Raw genomic sequence first — 11,702 nt, 5'->3', positions numbered from 1 at the left:
AAAGAAGTCTCCTATTCCATCGCTATGGCAGCGAACATTCCGCCACCTAATCCCATGGTTCTCACAGGGGACTGGAATACTAATTGGGACAATTTCAGGGATGAATTCGAGGACTATGCGCTGGCGACCGGGTCTACATGAGAAACCCAACGAGGTACAAGCGGCAACTCTGAGGAGTTTAATGGGCAGCGAATGCAGGCATATCTACCGGCACAATCTCACCCTCACAGCGCGACAACAGTGTGATGCAAAGGCTATATTGGATGCATTGGAGAATTACTTCAAACCCGCCAGAAACGTAATTTACGAGCGGTTCGTTTTCGGAAGCTGCAAACAGGAAGAGGGTGAGTCAGTACACAACTTTGTAACCCGTTTGAGAGAAAAATCCGCCACTTGTGAATACGGGGGATTGAAAGATGAATTGATTCGTGACAAAATAGTACTGGGAATTGCAAATGAGGATACACGCCGGCGTCTACTGAGAGAGAGAGGCTTAACATTAGTAACTGCCATCGAAATGTGCCGCACTGCTGAAGTCACTGACATGAGAATGAGAGCAATGGAAATCGAAACCCCACGCTCCGACGTTGACACTGTTCACGCTGTTGCTAGGCAGACATTCAGGCAAAACCAATCAAGGCAGAGTAATTCACCACGAACGGTGAACACAGAGAGCCCAGTAGCATGTAAATACTGTGGGAATACGCACACACGTGGCAAAGAGCACTGCCCTGCCTATGGAAAACCATGCAGAGCTTGTGGAACTAATAATCACTTTGCAAAAGTGTGTCTCAAAAGCAAAAGAAGGGTGAGTGAGGGCAAGATTCACTGTGTTGATGATGTCACTCAATGTTCAGAGCTGAACAGTGAAAGTGACATTTACATGCATGAATCCATTGGGGCTGTACACTCAAGAGGGAAGAAATGGTTTGTGACACTACGATTACACAACAAGCAACAACAATGTCAACTGGATTCCGGTGCTACATGCAATGTAATGAGCTACAAAGACAAAATCAATCTGGCACCTGACACGCATCTATTGCCCAGCGATACTAGACTAAAGCTGTACTCAGGAGAGCTAATGAGCTCTATGGGCACCTTTGAGACCGAATGTGTTATTCGGGGACGCAAACACAAGCTGGAGTTTGAGATTGTGAAAACCAGTCAACATCCTCTCCTCTCAGGCTCTACATGCGAACGCCTGGGACTGATGTAGTTCACTGTACCAAATGACCTGCACATTGTGGATCATGTCCAGCATGGACCCCTGTCCAAAGAACAACTACTCAGCAGATATGACGATGTATTCAACATGCCCGTTGAATCAGTGCCTGGTGAGGTACACTTTGAAGTGGATGAGAGCATCACTCCAGTCCAGTGTGCTCCTCGCAATGTGCCCATTGCAATGAAAGTGGCTGTGAAGGCCCAGCTGGACAAGTATGAGGCCGATGGCCACATGACATCAGTGACCGAACCAACTGACTGGATCAGCAATATGGTCATAGTGAAAAAAACAGAGAAGCTGAGGGTCTGCATCGACCCAAAGCATCTGAACCAAGCATTGAAACGATCCCACTACATCATGCCGACACTAGAGGATGTCCTCTACAAGCTTCCCAAGGCCAGGATTTTCACCTTGGTGGATGCCCGAGATGCATTCCTTCAATGCAAGCTGGACGAAGAAAGCAGCTTCATGACTACCTTCTGGACCCCCTGGGGTCGGAAACGCTGGCTCAAGCTCCCGTTTGGTGTCTCAGTGGCACCTGAGGTATACCAACGCAAGCAGCACGAGTTACTGGCTGGGCTCAAGGGCATTGAACCCATCGCTGATGATGTCCTGATCGTAGGCTGTGGTGACACAGACGATGAAGCAGAACGCGACCACGATGTGAAGCTCCTGGCACTGATGGAGCGCTGTCGAACAGTTAAGCTTCGTCTTGGCCTGAAGAAGCTACAGTTCAAGGTGAAAGACGTCCACTTCCATGGCCACATTCTTTCGGCAAAAGGCCTGAAGCCGGACCCAGACAAGGTCCGAGCGATCCTCGACATGCCAAACCCATCTGATGCAAAAGGAGTACAGCGTCTCATCGGTTTTGCAAACTATCTTGCAAAGTTCATGCCACACCTATCAGCAGTCTGTGAGCCTCTGCGCCGGTTGCTGGACAAAGACACACCATGGCACTGGCTACCCAAGCACGAGGCAGCGGTGCAGGAGATGAAATCTCTGGCTTCATCCATGCCAGTGTTGCGCTACTACGACGTCACGAAGCCTGTCACAATCCAGAGTGACTCCAGTCAAAGGGGACTTGGATGCTGCCTTATGCAGGAAGGCCAACCCGTTGCGTTTGCCTCGAGAGCGCTCACCCCCACCGAACAGAACTATGCACAAATTGAGAAAGAGTGCCTCAGCATCGTCTTCTCTTGCCAGCGATTCCATCACTACTTGTATGGTCGAGAGCTGGTCACCGCTGAAACTGACCACAAACCACTCATTGCCATATTCAGTAAACCTCTCCTCAACGCGCCCAAGAGGCTTCAAAGCATGCTCCTGACTCTGCAAAACTACAGCCTGAAGGTCATTTACAAGCCAGGACCAGAGATGTACATCAGCGACACACTGAGCAGGGCAACGGCACAATGTACAGGCAGAGGCACTGCCTATCAGCGGCAGGCCATCTGTTCGCTACAGCAGGAACAACAAGATGTTCAACAGATCAATCAGGCAGACTACTTAAACGTCACAGATCACCGCCTGTTGGTGGCTCCCTCTATCGTCGCAATCGGGTGGATCTGCGCATAGCAGAGCGTACAAACCAAAACATGCCATACACTCACCTAGATGAGATGGATCACAGTCCAGGCCTAAGGGTAAGAGGTGCAGAATTGAGACATGAGCCAACTGAAGGTGAGGCTTCTACCCCACCAAGCTCTCCAGCTCGTGGCCCTAATCCTACCCCTGTCAGAGCCAATACTTACTCACGGGTGGGTCGGCTGTGCAAGCCACCGGACAGGCTTACTCTGTAAGCAAGAGACTGTGTTAACTTGTCCTCCTGTTTATAAAAATAAACATTTAAAAAATAAAAATAAATAAAATAAAATAAAATAAAGAAAAAAGAAAAAGAAAATTTAAAAAGAAAGGAAGATGACAACTGAAGTAAAAAGAAAATGTCATGCGTTCTTAATTGTTATGACTTGATTGTTAAGAATTTAATGTTATGCTGTTATGTTTGCACTTTCTATTGAAAAGGATGATGTTACGGAGTCTAGTTGATAGGTAATCGACTAGCCGGACTGTTCCCCGGACTCCGCGTGTAGGGATTTGTACAATGCATGAACAAGGCTATTGAACTAGACATTGGTGTCTGTCTTTATTACTTTATCCAATATATCATACTGAAACAAGTGTCTGCTGAATTTATATTTTCTCCTTTCAATTAAGACCTAGACAACCAGATGAGGGGAGATCCTTAAAAATGTGTGACATTAATTCATCAATGAAGTAGGAGTGAAAAACCACAGACACTCCGACCTGCGTGGAATGAGTTTGACACGTGGTGTAATTCTTTGGTGTCTTACCTGGTCCTGGTGAACAGTCTACCACTCTAGAGCCCAGTACTAGCAATGTGATGTGTCTCCTGGTGAACAGTCTACCACTCTAGAGCCCAGTACTAGCAATGTGATGTGTCTCCTGGTGAACAGTCTACCACTCTAGAGCCCAGTACTAGCAATGTGATGTGTCTCCTGGTGAACAGTCTACCACTCTAGAGCCCAGTACTAGCAATGTGATGTGTCTCCTGGTGAACAGTCTACCACTCTAGAGCCCAGTACTAGCAATGTGATGTGTCTCCTGGTGAACAGTCTACCACTCTAGAGCCCAGTACTAGCAATGTGATGTGTCTCTTGGAGAGATTGAACAGAGCTATCACACACACAACAACACACCCATATTTATCCAACCCTTTTCTAGACAGATTAATCATACAAAATGTGTTTACAGGGCCTGGAGTCTGGTCTAGTAGTTAACACTCTCCCCTCCAGAACCATATACTTCCCTCCATGGTGGGGATCCCTGTTAAATCCCAGCATGGGGCCTGTGCATGTCATAAATAATACATAAAAAATATAAAAATAGTTTAGAACTCTGTTATCCTTAAAAGTTTACTCCGTCTTCCCTACTTCTGCTCCTATCCTTCCATCTCATAAAAACAAAAGCATTTACAATATAATCCCAGAGAACAGTCATCACCAAACCTGATGACGTTGTCTGTTCAACAAATCTGCTCCAGTCACTTCATGTTCCAATAGCTGAACATCAGGTCGATCAACAACAGCCTAGTTTAGCGGCAGATTATGTAAATGTGTATATTTACTGTACTATATACGGGTATATGCCTCTGAAAATAGTACAGAATAAGGGTTCTGTAACAGAACTAAACACAACAGCTAGCCTAGCATCAGTCTGTCTCAGCCAAAGCTAACAGTACAGGCATAATTTCCTGGCACATTCTTACCATAATGCTGACTGGTTAAACAATCTATGTCCTTGGTTACACTGTTAGAGTGACAGTGCAATTTTTGGGAAAGATACCTCTCTCTCTCACACACATACACACACACACACACACACACACACACACACACACACACACACACACACACACACACACACACACACACACACACACACACACACACACACACACACACACACACACACACACACAATCTCTGCCCACGACAGCTGAAACAGAGCAGTACCTTGCCAATTGGTTTGCTGTAGTTTTGTCAGCCCGCAATCTGGAGGCCACGCACTGCAAGCATGTGTACGTGGCCAAGACTGCCAAATATCAGCACCACCAGCTTGTACCTCCACCCAGGCTGTCCCAGCACCACGAGGGGCTGGTACTGAAGCAGCTTGTCAGAAAAGGCCTGCTCCATGTACAGTGGGGGAAAAAAGTATTTGATCCCCTGACGATTTTGTACGTTTGCCCACTGATAAAGAAAGGATCAGCCTATAATTTTAATGGTAGGTTTATTTGAACAGTGAGAGACAGAACAACAACAAAAAAATCCAGAAAAACGCATGTCAGAAATGTTATAAATTGATTTGCATTTTAATGAGGGAAATAAGTATTTGACCCCCTCTCAATCAGAAAGATTTCTGGCTCCCAGGTGTCTTTTATACAGGTAACGAGCTGAGATTAGGAGCACACTCTTAAAGGGAGTGCTCCTAACCGCAGCTTGTTACCTGTAAAAAAGACACCTGTCCACAGAAGCAATCAATCAATCAGATTCCAAACTCTCCACCATGGCCAAGACCAAAGAGCTCTCCAAGGATGTCAGGGACAAGATTGTAGACCTACACAAGGCTGGAATGGGCTACAAGACCATCGCCAAGCAGTTTGGTGAGAAGGTGACAACATTTGGTGCGATTATTCGCAAATGGAAGAAACACAAAAGAACTGTCAATCTCCCTCGGCCTGGGGCTCCATGCAAGATCTCACCTTGTGGGGTTGCAATGATCATGAGAACGGTGAGGAATCAGCCCAGAACTACACGGGAGGATCTTGTCAATGATCTCAAGGCAGCTGGGACCATAGTCACCAAGAAAACAATTGGTAGCACACTACGCCGTGAAGAACTGAAATCCTGCAGTGCCCGCAAGGTCCTCCTGCTCAAGAATACATATACATGCCCGTCTGAAGTTTGTCAATGAACATCTGAATGATTCAGAGGACAACTGGTGATAGTGTTGTGGTCAGATGAGACCAAAATGGAGCTCTCTGACATCAACTCAACTCGCCGTGTTTGTAGGAGGAGGAATGCTGCCTATGACCCCAAGAACATCATCTCCACCGTCAAACATGGAGGTGGAAACATTATGCTTTGGGGGTGTTTTTCTGCTAAGGGGACAGGACAACTTCACCGCATCAAAGGGATGATGGACGGGGCCATGTACCGTCTAATCTTGGGTGAGAACATCCTTCCCTCAGCCAGGGCATTGAAAATGGGTCGTGGATGGGTATTCCAGCATGACAATGACCCAAAACACACGGCCAAGGGAACAAAGGAGTGGCTCAAGAAGAAGCACATTAAGGTCCTGGAGTGGCCTAGCCAGTCTCCAGACCTTAATCCCATAGAAAATCTGTGGAGGGAGCTGAAGGTTCGAGTTGCCAATCGTCAGCCTCGAAACTTTAATGACTTGGAGAAGATCTGCAAAGAGGAGTGGGACAAAATCCCTCCTGAGATGTGTGCAAACCTGGTGGCCAACTACAAGAAATGTCTGACCTCTGTGATTGCCAACAAGGGTTTTGCCACCAAGTACTAAGTCATGTTTTGCAGAGGGGTCAAATACTTATTTCCCTCATTAAAATGCAAATCATTTTGTAACATTTTTGACATGCGTTTTTCTTTTTTGTTGTTGTTGTTATTCTGTCTCTCACTGTTCAAATAAACCTACCATTAAAATTATAGACTGATCCTTTCTTTGTAAGTGGGCAAACGTACAAAATCAGCAGGGGATCAAATACTTTCCCCCTCCACTTTAGCTGTCCAATCAGCACCTCCCCCACAACAACCATATCTGGTGTATTTGGTACACAGGAAAACACATCATCATCAACATCAAACCAGCTTCCCCTTACACAAGAATGTTTATGCATGTGTGCTGTTGGTAAGACTACCTGCATGACCTCGCAGGGTATCAGGTCAACAAGGCGGTCATTTCTAACAATGTACACACACACACACACACACACACACACACACACACACACACACACACACACACACACACACACACACACACACACACACACACACACACACACACACACAACTCCATAGAAATTAGGTGGAATTGTATGAAGGTCAATCACTGATGTAAAGATTTGAGCATATAGAATAGATTTGTTGTAAACACAATTTGCAAGCGCATAATGGATGAGTTTTGAACATAAATAAAGCACATATGTAGTTGTAATCGCATTCGCAAACATGTAGCTTAATATTTGCAAGCAATAATTGCTTGTGCATGTCAATTTCAGGCGCTCAGACTTTTGGCAGTGCTTTAGCGCCCAGCCATGACAAAAAGATTTGTAGATATGACTCAGATGCAGACAGAGTTGAAGAAACAAAAGTATATTCCTAACAACAGGAGGAGGCAAACGACAGGTCAAGGCAGGCAGGGGTCAATAATCCAGAGAGGGTGTAAAGGGACCAGAACGGCAGGCAGTCTCAGGGTCAGGGCAGGCAGGGGTAAATAATCCAGAGAGGGTGTAAAGGGACCAGAACGGCAGGCAGTCTCAGGGTCAGGGCAGACAGGGGTCAATAATCCAGAGAGGGTGTAAAGGGACCAGAACGGCAGGCAGTCTCAGGGTCAGGGCAGGCAGGGGTCAATAATCCAGAATGGTGGGGTAAGGTACAAAAACCTCAGGCAGAACGGTCAAAACCGGGAAGGAATAGAAAACAGGAGCAAGAAAAAGGCAGGAGCAGGGAAACAAACGAACTGGCAACAGACAAACAGAGAACACAGGTATAAGTACACAGGGGATAATAGGGAAGATGAGCGACACCTGGAGGGGGGTGGAGACAAGCACAAAGACAGGTGAAACAGAACAGGGTGTGACACAAAACAGCAATTTGTGAGTAAGGAGAGAGAGGCCTGTGTGAAGATAGGATTATCCACAATAGTGTTATAATAGTGTTTGCCTTCAAATAATTCCGGTATGTGTGGGACCTTTTTCCTAGCAAACTGTAGAGGAAGGTACATCCCCAGCGACTGCGTCACAGTGGATGAGCAGCTTGTGCCATTCCGGGGCAGAAGCAGGTTCACACAGTACATGCCCAGCAAGCCTGCCAAATATGGCATAAATATCTCCTGGTTGTGTGAGGCAACAGTCCCCTATGTCATTGATGGCATAAAGATCTCCTGGGTGTGAGGCAACAGTCCCCATTGATGGCATAACGATCTCCTGGGTGTGAGGCAACAGTCCCCATTGATGGCATAAAGATCTCCTGGGTGTGTGAGGCAACAGTCCCCATTGATGGCATAAAGATCTCCTGGGTGTGTGAGACAATAGTCCCCATTGATGGCATTAAGATCTCCTTGTTGTGTTAGGCAACAGTCCCCATTGATTGTATAAAGATCTCCTGGTTGTGTGAGGCAACAGTCCCCATTGATGACATAAAGAGCTCCTGGGTGTGTGAGGCAACAGTCCCCATTGATGGCATAAAGATCTCCTGTGTGTGTGAGGCAATTGTCCCCAGTCCTAAAGATCTCCTGGGTGTATGAGGCAACAGTCCCCATTGATGGCATAAAGATCACCATTGCCTAGGGTGCTTCTAGCCCCTAGGTAATTTTGCAGTTTTTAGTTTTATTTTTTTTCTGTGTTATTTCTTACATTATTAGGCCAGATTTTTTTGTGTTATTACATACAGCCAGGAAGAACTTTTGGATATCAGAATGACAGTAACTCACCACCATTACCAGCATTTCGACCAGGAATACGTCTTTCCCAATTGTATCCTTTGTTTGTACCCGCCAGGGCAAATGAACTGATTACTGAAGCTGATCCAAAACATCGCCGGCGGAGAAGAGGTACTCGGAGAGTTGACTTCTAGTCTTACTCAGGAGGCGAGCACACCACCTACCGCTTCCAAGTATATTACTCGCTAATGTTCAGTCTCTGGACAATAAAGTTGACGAGCTCAGGGCAAGGATTTCCTTCCAGAGAGACATCAGGGATTGTAACATACTCTGTTTCACGGAAACATGGCTCTCTGGATATTCTGTCTGAGTCCGTACAGCCAGTTGGGTTCTCAGTTCATCGCGCAGACAGGAATAAATATCTCTCCGGGAAGAAGGGCAGGGGTGTATGTTTCATGATTAACTACTCATGGTGTGATTGTGATAACATACAGGAACTCAAGTCCTTTTGTTCACCCCACCTTGAATACCTCACAATCCAATGCCGACCGTGTTACCTCCCAAGAGAATTATCTTCGGTTATAGTCACAGCCGTGTATATTCCCCCTCAAGCCGACGAGACTAGTCAGGATCGAGGTAAAGATGAATGAAGCAAAGTAGAGAGAGATCCTTGTTGAAAACCTGCTCCAGAACGCTCAGGTCCTCAGACTGGGGCGATGGTTCACCTTCCAACAGGACAACGACCGTAAACACACAGCTAAGACAATGCAGGAGTGGCTTCGGGACAAGTCTCTGAATGTTCTTGAGTGGCCCAGCCAGAGCCCAGACTTGAACCCGATTGAACATCTCTGGAGAGACCTGAAAATAGCTGTGCAGCAACATTCCCCATCCAACCTGACAGAGCTTGAGAGGATCTGCAGAGAAGAATGGGAGACACTCCACAAATACAGGTGTGCCAAGCTTGTAGTGTCATACCCAAGAAGACTCAATGCTGTAATCACTACCAAAGGTACTTCAACAAAGTACTGAGTAAAGGGTCTGAATACTTATGTAAATGTAATATTTAAAAACATGTTTTTTACTACTAGCAATCATTTTTTTTAAACCTTATTTTGCTTTGTCATTATGGGTATTGTGTGTAGATTGATGAGGGAAAAAACAATTTTATACATTTTAGAGTAAGGCTGTAATGTAGCAAAATGTGAAAAAGTCAAGGGGTCTGAATAGTTTCTGAAGGCACAGTATATGTCATATCATTAACCCTCCGGAAGACCTTAAACGGCCCCACAAACCGGGGGCTCAGCTTCTTACTGGACAGGCAGAGTGGGAGGTTCCTGGTGGAGAGCCACATGCGATCCCCATGATGGAAAACAGGAGCCTCACTGCAGTGGCGATCCTCCTGCTCCTTCTGGTGGTGGACTGCGTGCTGGTGTCTCATGTGGGCATCATTCCAAACCTCTTCTGTGTGCCTGAACGACTCGTCCACCGCAGGAGCTTTGGTCTGGCTCAAGGTCCATGGAGCCAGGGCTGGCTGATAACCCAGAACACACTGGAAGGGAGTCAGCATGGTGGAGGAGTGAAGCAATGAATTCTAGGCGTACTCAGCCCAGGAAAGGAATTGGTCCACTCCCCCTGTCGGTCCTGGCAGTGACTCCTCAGGAACCTCCCCAGCTCCTGGTTTATCCTCTCCAGCTGCCCGTTAGACTGAGCCCGGTACCCGGACATGAGGCTGACCGTGACCCTCAGCTTCTCCCTGAAGGTTTTCCATACCCGTGACGTGAATTGGGGGCCATGGTTGGAGAAGATGCCCTCCGGAAGGCCATAGCACCGGAAGACCTGCTGGAACAGTGCCTCCGCGACCTGGAGAGCGGTAGGGAGACCAGAGAGAGGGATAAAAAAATGGAAGGGTTTAGAGAATATGTCCACAACCACCAAAATGGTGGTGAAACCATCAGAGGAGGGGAGATCAGTGACAAAATCAATGGACAGATGAGACCAGGGACGCTGAGGCACAGGAAAGGGAAGGAGTTTCCCTGCTGGAGCGTGCCGGGGAGATTTGGTTTGGGCACATACGGAACAGGAGTTGACATAGCGAGTGATGTCCTGCGCCAGTAGTACTTTCCAGAGATGGATTGAATAGTGCGGGTGATATCTGGAAGTCCAGCGATGACAGCTGTGTGCGGCCAGTTGTGTGGCCATGGATACAATTTGTGGATTACCTTGTCATTGGGACAGGACAGCCCCCACACCTACTTCTGAAGCGTCCACATCCACCACGAAGGGCAGCGTAGGATCTGGGTGTTTGAGCAATGGGGCAGAGGTGAAACATCCCTTCAGTAGGCAGAAGGCTTCGTCGGGTGCAGGACTCCACCCCAAGGAAAGAGGTGAGAGGAGAGGCGATAAGAGCTACAGTTCTTGATGAAACTGAAGTAGAAGTTGGCAAACCCCAAAAAATGTTGTAACCCCTTTATGGTTGTTGGGAATGGCCATGACCTGACAACATCTACCTTCTTACCGTCCATCATCACTCCATGCGGGCTGATCTGGTAACCCAGAAAGGAGACAGCCTCCTGATGGAATTGGCACTTGAGGAGGGAGACAGGTGGCGCGGGTCTTGGTATACCACCGGGATGTTGGGCTGAAGGGAAACCACAGGACTCTCAACCGACGTGGAAACACAGGGGAAGGGAAGCAGGTGATTGTCATCCTTGACCATGAGATGGTGGGGTTATGGCGTTGCAGGTTTGAGAGGCTGAGGATGATCTTGTGTACGGGTTCACTGATGATGAGGAAGGGAAGGCTTTCTTGATGTATGGACTCCATGGTGAGGGTGAGTGGTGTTGTGATATGTGTCATAGTCCCGGATCCCAGTGGTCAATTATCCAGCGCTTGAACCGGAAATGTGGAGGAGAGCAGGTATGAGGTGATGTTCAGGGAGGAGGCAAGGGCCTGGTCAATAAAATCCCCAGCAGCACCGGAATCCACTAGAGCTGTAGAAACAATACATGAGGGACAGTGAGTTAATGAAATCAATAATAAAAATGGTTTGGTGGAAAGTGCTGATTATGGAATGCTAACACCTAACCCAGGAGACGGATGATCACGGGGCCGTCCCTCTGCTCTCGTGGACTCCGGGTTGGAACGTACCGGACACTGTTGAAGCTGGTGCCCCACTTGACCGCAAAAGGGAAAGAGCCCCAGCTGTGTCGACGGCGTCGCTCAGCCGCGGGGAGGCATGTTGCCCCTACCTCCATGGGTTCAGGCTCTGACT

The sequence above is a fragment of the Salmo salar genome, chromosome ssa01 (genome assembly GCF_905237065.1).
Source record: "Salmo salar chromosome ssa01, Ssal_v3.1, whole genome shotgun sequence".
Taxonomy (NCBI): Eukaryota; Metazoa; Chordata; class Actinopteri; order Salmoniformes; family Salmonidae; genus Salmo; species Salmo salar.
Note: the sequence above shows the minus strand (reverse complement) of the source record.